Genomic DNA, 14,921 nt, shown 5'->3' with positions numbered 1-14,921 from the left:
ATCTGTAACAGGGTAAAACCCCCTAGAATACAACTTCAAAATACTACAGGAACATCTATTCATTAAGACAAGTTGACTTATGTAACATGGATTACACATTTATAGAAATTTATGATATATAAAATATACCTTCTATGACCTTATGTTTATTTTGGTGTATTTGCTGATTAGATATCATTATACATTGAGATTTTCTTGGTTGATTTCTTTCCATCTTCAACAAAATATTAAAAGTGCTTCCAATCATAATATAGAAGGAATGCCAGAATGGAGGAGTTATGATGGGGAGGAGGAGGTATCACTTAATCTATAAGGAAGAATGGTTCCTTTCTGAATCTCACTTTATTAGAAATATTGTTAACCATATTCAAATGAGAATCATACAGCTTACTCTGTTCCCTAGCTCCCCAGATGAAGAAGAAGGAGGAATCATGCCAAAGAGAAAAGATATCTAATATTTCAAAATAGAGCACTTAATAATTAAATTATGTCAAGTATTCCTCTTTATTACCTGCTTTTAAACAATAATTTTAGCTCACATCAGGGTCAGATGGCATGGAGTCCAACAACAAAGTAGTTCTGTAGGGGAGCCCAGCAGGCTTTACTAACCGTTCTGTTTCAAGTCTGCCCCGTGACCAGCTATACCCATGACTACAAGTACTAAAGCGGGAGGCTTAGTGAAGTACCAGCTGACAAAAGAAGAATGTGTAGTCGACTGGGAAAAAGAAAACTTACCCTTTTGTCATGTCTAATCAGCTATTTCTATACTTTTGATAAATATGCTTTAATTATTCATTAAAATTTGTACTTAAAAGCTAGTATCCTCTTTAATGGAAACTCCAGCTTTATTACCTAAGTTCCTAACAACTTAATGTATTATTCTATCCTTTATATACAGCTTTTCTTTTTTTAGGTGTTAGCAATAACTCAGAAGCTTTAAATGAAATTCTGTGTTATGCCTTGAAAGTTGAGTCACTGAAAATCTCCCAAGTCTGTCAACATTCATAAAAGAACCATCAATTATCAAAAGACAGACTAAACAAGCAACTGAACAACTGAAAATGGCAGTAAAGGAATGTATTAAGATTATATAATGAATATTTAATAATTAAAAGATCCTGTCATTGGCTTAACTTTACTGTTGCTTTCATAGGAAGACCTTTGCTAATCCCAAACCCTGACATTCATGTGAATAGCAAAGTTGAGAAAATTTAGTTTTGTTTCCTTTGCTAGAATACAGGAATTCTTAATTCTGGATTCTTAGAGTCCCAGAACATCTAAGGAAGGGCTTCAGCAAATGTATGAACCTATTAAAATTGTTAGTGAAAATTCTACATCCATACCCTTTCTCTCTGGTGTTTATAGCTTTCCTCATATTCTTCCTATAAAAATTAAAGACCCCTGTTGTAGGGTAGCAGTATACATTAAAAGACTGGCCATGAATTGGCAATTGCTGAAACTGGATGAGTATACGGAAGTTTGTTATACTATTCTACCTAATTTTGCACATCATTTTAAATTTTTGTGATTATTAAAAAAAAAAAAAAACTGCTGTGAAAGAAACTCTGTGCATACAAATCCGTTCTTGATAAAGGGCTGTGGTAAATCTAAGCAAACCACTAAAATAAGCGATAATTCTATCTTTCCTTACACCTAGGTTGGGAAGATCCCCTGGAGAAGGGAAAGGCTACCCACTCCAGTATTCTGGCCTGGAGAATTCCATGGACTGTGTAGTCCCTGGGGTTGCAAAGAGTCGGACAAGACTGAGTGACTTTCACTTTCATTACATCATAAAGTAAGTCAAATGAAGGTAAAGGATTTGGAGTTTTATAAAACATAAGTGTGAAAATCTTTTATGGCAAAACTTTCAATGATGCAAGTTACTTTACTTTTGAAATCATTATTCTGTTTCACAAAATATCAAAATGTGACATAAAATCACAACAAATGAGACAGAAAGGGTAACTGGTAAAGCAAAGATTGCAAAGACAAAGGAGGTGGTGGTTTGGTGCTTGCAGGGGAGGGGGGAAACTGAAAGGAATAAAGTGGTGGGCTTAATCAAATCACTTTGAAAAGCTGCAGCCTCTCCGAGTTAACCTTGCCAATCAGAGGAAGCAGGAGTGGAAGCATGTTTGCGCACATTAAACTTAGCCTGTGTCCTTGAACCTGTGGTGCACTGCCTCCTCTCAAGCAGCCTGGGAAGACTTCGTAATGCTCACCCTTAGAGAGAACCTTGAATTCCATTAGAAAGCTCCACAGGAAGGAGAAACCCTCAAGTGGCAGCTTGAACCACAGAGAGAGCTCATACCCTTTACTAATATTAGAAGTGAGCTCATGGGATTATGTCTGCAAGTCCTGGAAAATTAAAAGGTATGAACACACTGACAAATGCCATTATATCAATAAGATATCTTTAAGTCTTCTTTCCTTTTTTTCTTAAAGATATGGCAAATATTTAAAATGATACCATAAAGACTGTTTACTAAGTCTACAATTAAATTCTATAATTGGTCTGGTTATAGTCATTACGATTATAATATTTACCTCTGTATTATGCTTTGCTATAAAATCATTCACCCATGTGATGACCTAGTAAATTTTATATACAAACCATAATTTTAAATAAAAGGAAATATGAAGGTAGATACTACCTTGTCTTTCACATCACATCTGTTACTACAGTTCTACTGTTCTGTGTAATGAAAAAGTATCTTATACAATGTACAGTTTTAGTACTACATGTAGGCAGGCTCAGACTCAAGCTGTAGGAGAAATTTCTAATAATGAAAACTTTCCAAAATGGAATAGACTACTTTGTGAAGTGAACAGAAATGTTCAAACCAAGGCTAGCTGGCTTAACTACTTTCTGGAAATTGAACAGAGAAAATTACTGCAGTAGGTGGGAAGTTGAACCAGATGATCCTAAAATTTCCTTTCTACCTTTACGATTTTACAATTATGGTTTATTCAAGGTAACAAAATCAGTGGCAGAATAGAAACTAGAATCTAGGTAACTTGACTCAAATCTAGTTCTTCTAAACACAAGGTTATAGACTCCCTCAAATGTCCTCAGGCAGTAAATAGAGTGAGGTTAATTGGGTCAGGGAAGCAATAGTGGGGGCTTCCCAGGTGGCACAGTGATAACCTGCCTGCCAATGCAGGAGACACAGGAGACATGCGTTTGATCCCTGGGTCAGGAAGATCCCCTGGAGAAGGAAATGGCAACCTACTCCAGCAATTTTGCCTGGGAAATCCCATGGACAGAGGAGCCTGGCAGGCTATAGTCCATGAAGTTGCAGTGTCAGACACGAATGAGCATAGCACATTCATACAAGCAATAGTGGGTTGATGGGAGTCAGAGAGCTCAAGGCCTGTCAACAGAGGGCAGCAGCCACTTAGCTCCAGTGATTGCTGACCTATGGGAACTTGCCCAGCATTACCAAAATTCCATGGACAGAGAAGCCTGGAGGGCTACAGTCCAAAGGGTCGCAAAAAGTCAGACATGACTGAGCATGCACACGCCATATTTTCAGATTTTTCAAGAGAATCCTAATAGCTACACTTTTAGGTGAAATTAATTGGCAACAGTTATAAACTGTTGTAACACTGTAGGTGCCAAACGAAAATAGATATTTGGGCTGCATATGACCCTTGCCGGTTTGTGACTATGAGACTTTCCACAAAAACTCCATTTCCAAACTGTTGATTTTGTAAACTCTTCTCTACATTCTTCAAATTTATCAACATCCTTTGTGAAAAACGAATGTCTAAATTTTACATTTTATATTAACTATAGTCCTCTATGGATATAATGATATTTTGCTCTGGTTACTACAGTGGTGGTTACTACAAATGTTGGCTGTTGTAAGATCAACTCTACATTGCTGTCTCATTGTTCACCAGATGTCCACAATAACTCAAATTTTCTGCAGATAATATTTCTGTATAATCAATCTCTAAACCTGAGCATATGAATTAGCCTATAAATATTATATAGCACTTAATTTATAGAAAAATCACCGTTCATTAAGAGTCACTTTTCCCCCTGAATTCTTATTCCCATCTTTTAGGCATTATTAACCACTCTGTGAGATCAAACCAGTTAATCTTATAGGAAATCAACCCTGAATATTCATTGGAAAGACTGAGGCTGAAGCTCCAATACTTTGGCCACCTGATGCGAAGAGCTAACTCATAGGAAAAGACCCTGATGCTGGGAAAGACTGAAGGCAGGAGGAGAAGGGGATGACAGAGGATGAAATGGTTGGATGGTATGACCAATACAACAGATATGAGTTTGAGCAAACTCTCGGAGATGGTGAAGGATAGGGAAGCCTGGCGTGGTGCAGTCCATGGGGTTGCAAAGAGTCAGACACAACTTAGCAACCAAACAACATGAGTGTATCAGTTTGATCATTAAAACGGCAAGATTACCATTTCCAGACTTTATTCTGTTGACTCGGAAGAATTTTGTTAATTTGTGTAACACCTTCACCCTTAATTCATCCTCATGACATTTAGAAGAAAATTTTACACTCAGCAACATTAAGTACAGTGAGATGTATTTTATACAGACAGAGACAAGACAGCGGAGTAGATGTGAGCTCAACTCTTGTGAAAACATCAAAATCACAACTAATTGCTGAACAATTGACCAAAAAATGCTGGAACCTACCGGAAAAGATATTCTACATCCAGAGCCAGAGAAGAAGCCACAACGAGATGGTAGGAGGGGCACAATCAGGATAAAATCAAATCCCAAATCCAGTTTGTGGGTGACCCACAAACTGGAAAATAATTATACCACAGTAGTTCTCCCACTGGAGGGAAGTTCTGAGTCCACATCAGGTTCCCCAGCCTGGGGGTCTGGCAATGGGAAGAAGAGCTCCTAAAGAATTTGGATTTGAAGCCAAGTGGGGTTTGACTGCAGGAACTCCACAGGACTGGGAAAAGAGAAATTTCACTCTTGGAGGGTACACACAAGGGAAAAGAGCAGCACCCTCGTAAAAGCCTAGGCTAGACCTACCTGCTGGTATTTACGGATCTCCCGTGGAGACAGAGGACGGCAGTGGCTCACTGCAGGGACAAAGACACTGGCAGTGGAATTTTGGGGACTTACATTGGTGTAAGCCCTCTTGGGGGCTGCCGTTTTCTTATCAAGACCTGACCCTACCCAGCAGCTTGTAGGCTCCAGTGCTGGGATGCCTTAGGCCAAACAACCAACAGGGCAGGAAAACAGCCCTGCCATCAGCAGATAGGCTGCTTAATGTCTTCCTGAGCTCACAGCTGCCTGCTGAACACACTCCCTTACAAAGCACTGCCCACCAGAGGGGTAAGACCCTTTCCCTTCCAGGAGGTCTGCACAAGTCTCTCAGACAGTATCATCCACCTGGAGGCAGACAGCAGAACCAAAAACTACAGCCCTGCAGCCCATGGAACACAAACCACAATCATAGAAAGTCCGACAAAAATGAGACAGCAGAAGAATATATCCCAGAGGAAGGAACAAGATAAAGCCCCAGAAGAACAACTAGTGAAGTGAAGGGGGAGATAGGCAATATACACCAGAAAGACCCTAACAAGGACCTACTATACAGCACAGGGAACTCTGCTCAATATTCAGTAATAACCTAAATGGGAAAACTGTGTGAAAAAGAATACATAAATGTATATGTATAACTGAATCATTTTGCTGTACACCTGAAACTAACATACTGTTAATCAGCTATACCCCAATATAAAATAAAAATTAAAAAAAGGAAAGAGTAAAATAGTGAGGTTCATAAAGAAAAACAGCATAGCAATAAGGAGAGACTTGGGCAACAATATGATAAAAATATACTATGCTGCTGCTAAGTTGCTTCAGTCGTGTCCGACTCTGTGCGACCCCAGAGATGGCAGCCCACCAGGCTCCCCCATCCCTGGGATTCTCCAGGCAAGAACACTGGAGTGGGCTGCCATTTCCTTCTCCTATGCATGAAAGTGAAAAGTGAAAGGGAAGTCGCTCAGTCGTGTCCGACTCTTAGCGACCCCATGGACTGCAGCCTACAAGGCTCCTCTGTCCATGGGATTTTTCCATAAAGGCACACTAATTTAAAAAGTGTGTTTTATATATATAGACCAATGATTAAAGTGACAAATGTGAATCTGTCCTAAATACAGGTCAAGATAAACTCCAAATGGATTAGGGATTTAAATGTAATATAAAATGAAACTAAAAAAATGATAGAATAAAATGTAGAACATTTTTTAAGAAAAATAAATATATTTTTATAAAATGTATACATTTATAATATCATATTAGAAACGAATCGCCAGTCCAGGTTTGATGCAGGATACAGGAAGCTCGGGGCTGGTGCACTGGGATGACCCAGAGGGATGGTATGGGGAGGGAGGTGGGAGGGGGGTTCAGGATGGGGAATATGTGTACACCCGTGGCAGATGCATGTTGATGTATGGCAAAACCAATACAATATTGTAAAGTAAAAAATAATAATAATAAATTTCAGAAATCATCAGTAAATCTCAGAAATCATAAATAAGTCACTATTTCTACATTTGAACTAGGTCTTTTAAGGCAAATGACAGGTCCATCTCTTAAGTTCAATGAAGTTGCCTGACTTTTTAAAAAGTTACAGAATTAATCCATATCTGAGGGCACAATCAACATGTGTACTAAAGGTTAAGACTCAGCTGTAGGTAGTAGCTGAGGTGTTCAGAAACTTTTATCATTAAGTAGATGACCTGGGGATTAAAAAAAAAACAGTTCTTTTGTTTTCAAGCTTATGATAGCATAAGATGTCAACAATTTCTGGTTTATAGCAACAGCAAGAGAGATTGTAGCCATGGGACCATTAAGAAGAAGCAATTTACTCTACCAGGTCATAACACTTTGACAGTGTTCTATAATTCAGTTAGATGTAGATGACACCGGGTGTTCTCTCAAAGTAATGTGAACTTGATTCACACTGTACTGTGAGCCAGTTGTTCATTATCAGATACAAACTCAGCAAAAGAAGTGACTATTCGATATGAAAATGACAGAAAAAAATAGCTTATTAAAGAAAATAGTGACCAGTGAGCATAGAAAACAGAAATTAAAAATCACTGGAAAAAAAATCACACTGAAAGAGAAAACCTGTTGAAAGAGACGATGTCTGCATAAAAGAATTTCATTATAAATAAGAAAATTTCAAGGACACACAGAACTTATAATCCTCATAAAATGCACCAGATGCCTATGAATTCTAAAGCACTGAGTTACTGTGATAAGAGTATGACAGCAGCTTAATGCAGGGTAATAGCATGAATGAATCTGCAGTCAAAATACCTAAGTGTGAACTCCGGCTGTCCTACTTACTAGCTTTGTGCCCTAAAGCTATTCATATAACCTCTCTGAGCTTTCAGTTTAGTGAAATGAGAATGCCACATAGGACTCCTGTAAGGATAAAATGACCTAAAATGTATAAAATTATTTTGTAGAATAATAAAAAAAAAATTGGTCTTTAAATACAGGTTTAATTATCCTTGTTCACAATTTTCAGACTTCTTCTCTATTGACTTTTGTCTCTCTCTGTTAACCCAGAAAACTCTGCCTACATACACTTGTTTTATTAGTTAAAAAATATTCACAAAATGCCTCCAAAGCTCCAGGGACCTAAATACTACTACAGCCTTGGTACATAGCGAGGACTGACTAGACTTAGTCTCTGCCTTCATAATCTGTTATAGGGGAACTCTTTTTTTATAACAAAACCTTTTTTCAGAAGCCTAATCTTAAAATATTAAGGTAAAATAGGTAAAAGTTGAAGTGGGGAAGGAAATTTCTAGTTAAGGTAACTCTGGGGAGATTCACAGAGCATTGTGAAAACCACCAAACTAGTAGGTAGGCCTCTCCCTAACATTTTGTGCCCAGGGCAATAGTACAAGCAGAGATCTCCAGAACCCCTTTCCTTACCTCACCCTGGTTCCATCCTATATCACAAAGGGCCTCACAGACGTAAGCACAGACACAGCTCCCATGTCCAAGCTCAATCCATTCCCCCACCTTCCATTCACTTGCCCCTTGGCCACCCTTTAGGCCTAGCAAGATCTGCCCTTGAGTTGAATCCTGGAAGTAAACTGGACCATTTGGACTGATCTCTACAGAAGCCAGTTGCATGGCTGGTGGAAGACGGGGTTTAAAAGTACAAAGTAGGTGTAAATCTTACATTGTGCAAGGGGAAAACAAGAGAGAGACATGAGTATCTTACATCTCAACTCTTTTTTCTTACTACTGCAGTCATACATACCTTCTACCATAGTTTTAAGAGACTGTCTATATTTCTTTCAACCCACTCGGTATTAAAAGGTTAGTTGAAACAAGAAATTGCATTTGTAAAAAGTGAACAGTCTGAAAAAGATAACAGCTCAATGAACCAGTCCCCTGCCAAGACTGTCAAGAGCAATAAGTGACTTCAACATGGGCACTGTGGTTTCATGATGCATAACCTGCACTTAAGAATAAATCTTACTTATCTTTAGAACAAACTCTTTTTTACTGCTCAAGAATGTCTATCTGACATGTGTTACAGCATATTTGTTTAAGCCTGCCACACACAGACAGTTCTCACAGAACAAAGCACATTTGCCAGATTTGTTGAGAAAATCATGAAGTATGCATATAACCTTGTTAAAATCAATTTTCCCTAATTTTTTTTCCTTTCATTCTTTCCATAAATTTCTAGAAGACACTGTTTCTTTGAGGCATTATTATTTCTATCCTAAATTTTTATTCTTGGCTTATCAAAAACACACTATGTGACATGTCAGGTACTATGTTAGGAGTTGGGAACTGAAAATATCAAAGTTCCTACTCTACTCTCAGAAAGCCTAGAGTCTTATGAGTGGAGATAATTATAATAAAAATGGTATATTCTATGACAGATGTAAAAAAAAAAAAGCTTATTATACAAGTGCAAAAGAGGAGGGTCTAAAGGGAGGTTGTGGTGGGAGGAAAAGGAGGTGGGGCTAGGTCAGGGTCTTCCCCCAAAAGGTGATGCTTTGATGAAAAAAGAGAAAAAAGGATTTTGTGTGTGTGTGTCTGTGCACACTCACAAATATGTATATGTGTTTCAGGCTGGGAGAGTGCATCTACAAAGAGACAATCATTTTTCAATATTTTATATTTACGGAATGTATACTATATGTCAAACATTATGCAAGAGACCACTAGGAATATTCAAGAAACAGAAAACTGATCCCTGACCTCAGAGAACTCACAACCAGCTGAAGAGACAACACAAGGTGGACAGTATGGTAAACCTGATTAATACAGTAACACTAGTTCGATAAAACTGCTGGAGAATTCTACTTATATGTGTAGTTTTCTTGAGAACTGAGGTTCCTTTTTAATTTCACCTTCTTAAGTTAGGAATTTTTCCACCATGCTTGCTTTAAAAAAAAAAAATTATGTGGCTGTGCCGGGTCTTAGTTGCAGCACGTGGGATTTTTAGTTGGGGCATGTGGCATCTAATTTCCTGACCAGGGATTATTAAATGAAAAAAGAGACCAAATATGCAGACATATCTGATGCACAACTATTTGAAAAACAGCAACTGCTCAGCCAGTAAGATGATATATAAATGTGCATCCCTCCTTTAAAAATGCAACTGTATCTGGGAATTCTAACCAGTTGTTAATAACTCATCACAGGAATGAATTAGTTTAATCTGATTGTTTTTATCTTAACTCCTACTTAAGATTAGGAAACAGGGAAGAACTGGCAGGTGAATAAAAGGGTTTAGAATTACAAATCTGGCACTATAGAATTAGGTGTAGATATTTATAATTTTGAAATTATCTTCCCAATGCCCCTTATTTCTGACTGACTTACAGAATAACCAAATTTCTAGAGGTGAAGCTAATTTTTTAACAGATCTATAGTTGATTGTGATGACCCAGGTTTGGAAACCTCTGAGATATAAAAGTGAGCTCATCAGCTTCATAAAATAAGGAGCACTAGATAAAACAGTTTGGTCAAAGAGGTGGGACTTTGAAAGTAACCATAAAAGTTGAGAATTGATTCACAGATGAGAGACCACTAGAAGCTTTTTTTTTTTTTTTTAATCATAGAATAAGATACTGAAGTAACATTTAGATAATGACGTTTAAAGAAGACTAATCTGTCATAATTATGTAGGATAAAGTCCTGTTAATAAGTTGCCACAATAACATACACATGAAGGAATGACAATTTGGACTAGAAAAGTGTCAGTGGAAATGGAATATATACTATGAAGTTCTCCCTACCTCACAAGGCCAGCACTTGCAGATCTTAGAAGTCCCTTTTTCACAGTTAAGATAGCAGCTGAGCCTGAATGGCAATGATGTTATTAAATGATGAGTGAAACGACAAAGTTCTGTGCTGATTAAGTAATTATTATTATGGCTAAACAATAATATAATGCATAAAATTGCCCAGCTTTTGACAACTAAGAAGAAACTGAAGGTATGAGTAGAATGCGACAGAGGGAAGCCTTTGCTGGTAACACACTAGCCTAATGGTTTTATTGCACATGGTTCTTCTTTATTGCTTTTTACTAAGAAAATATTTGCATATATAGAAAAGTACAGACTCACAACTTAATAATCCTTAACATTTACCATATTTTTCTTTTCTGTTGAAGCAGTTGAATTATAAACAGCATTACATTTTATCCCTAAATATTTACTGTGCACCTAATAACAAGGAAAATTCCTACACAACCACAATACCGTGATCACATTTAAGAGTTAACGCTACCTCCTTAATGTAGCATGGCCTCTTCACAGTTATGTACAAATTAAGACAACATAGGCTTGTATTATGTTCTTCCCCCAAAGAAATCCTATTAATATATACTCTTTTTGAATTATTAATAGGAAAGTTAGCTCTCACAATTAACCAACTTTGCAAATCATTTGGATCTTACTGGCAATGTGATAGAAACCCTTCTCTCATTAATAAAAAGTATCATTAGAGAGTGTACTTTGGATGGCCACAAATAGAAGTCACTTTTATTGTATACAGGGCTTCCATAAGACATGCAAGAGTTCTTGAGAGTATTATTTACTTCTTTCTAAGTGTCATGGGTATGGACTGACCAGAAAGAACTCTGACACGCTCAAGACTTTGCCCTTTACAGAAGAAGAACTCTGGCCAGTGTCAGATAATCTGTCACTATAAGCTACTTGTATCCAAGCCAGATATTTATTGCTATTGATCTGCCTGGTCCTAGCAAAAGACTTTTGTTCTCCCAGACCGGGACTTTGACCTCAATTAAGTTATGAATTTCAATCCGATAGACTGCTCCACTTACCCTACTGCTCTCCCTGACTGGATTAATTAGAATTAGCTAGGCCGAGAGTCACCCCAAGCTCCTCATGGATCATGTTATTTTAATAATAAATAAAGGAATAGCAGCAATGTACAAGAAGTATTTTGAAAGATTGCTCATCTAAGAACATCATTCAGAATCTGCCAATATCAATTTCTCTGACTTTGATTCCCTCATTTACTTTTCATTTCTTTTCATCCTTCGGAATTCCCCCTTTTATTTCAGCTTTCTAAACATGTTCTTTGCATGGAGAAAAGTCCTTTCATTTTAGTACTTTACTGTTATTCTAGAGTTTCATTAGACAGTAACTCATCAAAGCAACTGTTTGCAAAAGGGTAACTTAAAACAGTGAATAATCTCAGAACACGAAGGAAAAAACATACCATCATCTATGAAAAATACTAGTTTTTAGCTAGAGTTTCTCTATTGCTAATTAGTGCATTAAAAGCAGACAAATCAGAATGCCCCTGAGAAGGCAATAGCCACTCTTGTAAAAAAAAAAAAAAAAAAAGAATGTACAAATTATTTTTAATCCATAACCCATTGGGACAGATTATATATTGGCCACTGAGAATTCTAAACCATGTTGATTTCAGCAGTAATCAGTGGGATCAGGATTTGCTAATGACTTACCCCCTAAATGTAAAAGATTATTTTAAAATGTAAAAAATATTATACAAAAATGTTTGTATTCTGGAATGTTGTATTTAGTATTTGATACTGAAATTATAAGATTTTTAGAAAGTATAAAGAGAATCCTAAAAAGGATATATATTATCCATTGATGTTTTGACAAGTAAAAATGCTTTTACTTATTGATTATTGAAATTTTGAGTTTTCACTGACTGGAGTACATAAAAAAAGATTTAATTAGAATGCTAAGTTTGATAGTGACTTCAATATTAAAAGCAATGCAAAATTAAAGCACAAACTCTGTCCTCGAAATGCCAAGAATTCCATGCATATTTGGAAGATACATTCTGAGTATAAAACGTTATGTGTGTGTGTTTAGTCCCTAAGTCATTTCCGACTCCTCATGACCACCATGGACTGCAGCCCGCCAGGCTCCTCTGTCCATGGGATTTCCATGACAAGGTTACTGGACTGGCTTGCTATTTCCTTTTCCAGGGGATCTTCCCAACCCAGGGATAAAAACCCACATCTTCTGCTTGACACTGATTCTTTACCACTGAGCCACCTGGGAAGTCCATAGAAGGTTATGCCATAACATCATAAATCAGTGATTTATCAAGCCTTTAATATTGGAAATGTTCTTACCAAATAATATTGCAGGAAAGAAATAGGCACACATGAAAATGGTTCTTGTAAGGAAAAATAAGTCAATTATGTATTTGAAAAGTATAGCTACTGGGTTTATTCTCCATCTCCCTTCTTCCCCCTATCACATACATGTTCATTTGGTTTCTGTAGATTACATAAAATGTCATTCATTTTAGAGAAGAATGTTATATTTTCCCACAGAAAAGTTCTAAGCTCAACTACTAGTAAACATTTCTTCCTCAGCACCCAAAATATATTAGCAATCTAGGAAGAAAGTCAAACTGGTATGAGAACTAGACTGTCTACAATGTGTGCAATAATCTTTGAAGATTAAGGCTATTTTCATAATAATCTATTCAGCAGCAGCAGAAGATCAAAGAACAAATGTGTTTTGACAAACACCTTCTGTTTTCACACCTGACTTTCATTAAATTGCAGCATATTCTTAAGTGGAATTAAAAAGCAATTCTCTAACAAATCATACAGGCAATTTAACACATTAGTCCAGACTTTTCAAATGACCTGTTAATTAGGGCCACCTCATGAGAGGGAAAACAGGAAAATTTAGCATTCTCATGCCTTCACTTACAGTTGAAATGCTGAAATGTAGATAATGACTTAATGCCATATAAATTATATGGAAACTGTATTAAAGTAAATTAAAGAGCTAAAAGTCTCAAACATTATTTAGAAAACTTACTAATAGTAAACAGTTTATAGCAAATAAGAAGATAAATATTTAAGAATCGATTTAACTAGAAATGGGCAAAACTTCTAAGAGGAAAAAAATTAAATACTCCTGAAATATGCAAAAGTAGACTTGATCAAAATGGAAAGACATCCCCTGTATTTGGTTAGGATGAATCAACATGATTATGTCAATTCTCCCTAATTTATAAATTCAATGTAATCCCAATAAAATACCAATAAGCTATTTTACAGAGTTAACACAAATTGAAATTAAAGTTCATATAAAATAAACAAACATGCAAGAATGGCCAGGAAAACATTTAAAAAGAAAAACTATGAGGGAGAAAGAGCTATTCCAGACTTTAATACCTACTATGAAGCCTTGTTATTAAATATTGTTGTATTGATTCTTTTAGACAAATAGACCAGTTTAATACAGTAGAAAATCCAGAATTAGACCCAAATATATATGGCAATTCAGTATATGACAAAGCTGGCATCTCAGATCACTGGGGAATTGCTTCTAAATAAATGATGCTGGAACAACTAGGAAACCATTTGTAAGGAGACAAAATTAGGTCCATTTCCCATACCATAATGATTCATGAGGTCACAAGAGTTGGACACGACTGAGCAACTGAACTGAACCCATACCATACATTTAGGGATCTAAACGTAGACTATGAAACCATACAAGTACTAAAAGAAAAAAATGGATGAATTAAGCTTTAATCTTGGTATAAGAAAATTTTAACCATGACTTAAAATCCAGAGGCAATAAAAAGAAAAGCTGGTAAATCTAACTACATTAAAATAAATATTTTTCATATGACAAAAGATACCATAAACAAAGCCAAAAGACAACTGAAAAACCTGGGGGGAAATATCTGCCAGCATATGTCACAAAGGGCTAATACCTCTAATATATAAAGAATTCTTAAAAATTTAGGTGTACTAGGTCAAAAACCTGATAGGAAAATGAGAATAGACGATGCACACACAAGACATAAAAATGGCCCTCCAGCATATGAAAAGACATAACAACTCACACCTAAACTAGAACAGCTGACAACACTGAGATACCAATTATCTGTAAGATGGCAAAAATGTAAAAATATGAAGAATACAATATGACAAGACTGTAAGGAAAAAGGCACTCCCATAAATTGCTAGTGTGAATGCAATCTGGTACAACCGTTCTGGAGAGAAACTTGGCAATACCTAAAAATACGATCAGTTCACTTCAGTCACTCAGTTGTGTCCGACTCTCTGCGACCCCATGGACTGCAGCACGCCAGGCCTCCCTGTCCATCACCAACTCCCAGAGCTTACTCAAACTCATGTCCATCAAGTCAGTGATGCCGTTCAACCATCTCATCCTCTGTTGTCCCCTTCTCCTGCCTTCAATCTTTCCCTGCATTAGGGTCTTTTCAAATGAGTCAGTTCTTTGCATCAGGTGGCCAAAATATTGGAGTTTCAGCTTCAGTATCAGTCCTTCCAGTGAATATTCAGGATTGACTGGTTTGATCTCCTTGCAGTCCAAGGGACTCCCAAGAGTCTTCTCCAACACCACAGTTCACAAGCATCAATTGT

The 14,921-nt window shown here is 36.8% G+C and overlaps 1 protein-coding gene and 1 long non-coding RNA gene across 7 annotated transcripts in view; one reads left to right on the top strand and one right to left on the bottom strand.

Moving 5' to 3' along the window:
• LOC147356274 (uncharacterized) overlaps window positions 1-9,335 on the top strand; it is a 67,959-nt gene extending 58,624 nt beyond the window's left edge. The window contains exons 2-3 of one of the 2 annotated variants that reach the window (XR_015143189.1): window positions 1,658-1,795; window positions 9,118-9,335. This is a non-coding gene — a long non-coding RNA (uncharacterized LOC147356274). Of the gene's footprint in view, window positions 1-1,657; window positions 1,796-4,070; window positions 5,531-9,117 lie in introns of those variants that run through there. The other variant, XR_015143188.1, reaches the window with a different exon arrangement.
• Window positions 1-14,921, bottom strand: part of ACBD6 (acyl-CoA binding domain containing 6) — a 203,655-nt gene that overhangs the window by 72,821 nt on the left and 115,913 nt on the right. The window lies entirely within an intron of this gene.

This window comes from Bos grunniens, chromosome 16, assembly GCF_055505025.1.
Source record: "Bos grunniens cultivar Pamir isolate PY7600 chromosome 16, Bosgru_T2T1.0, whole genome shotgun sequence".
NCBI classification, from domain to species: Eukaryota; Metazoa; Chordata; class Mammalia; order Artiodactyla; family Bovidae; genus Bos; species Bos grunniens.
Note: the sequence above shows the minus strand (reverse complement) of the source record. Positions and strands in the feature narration are given on the sequence as shown.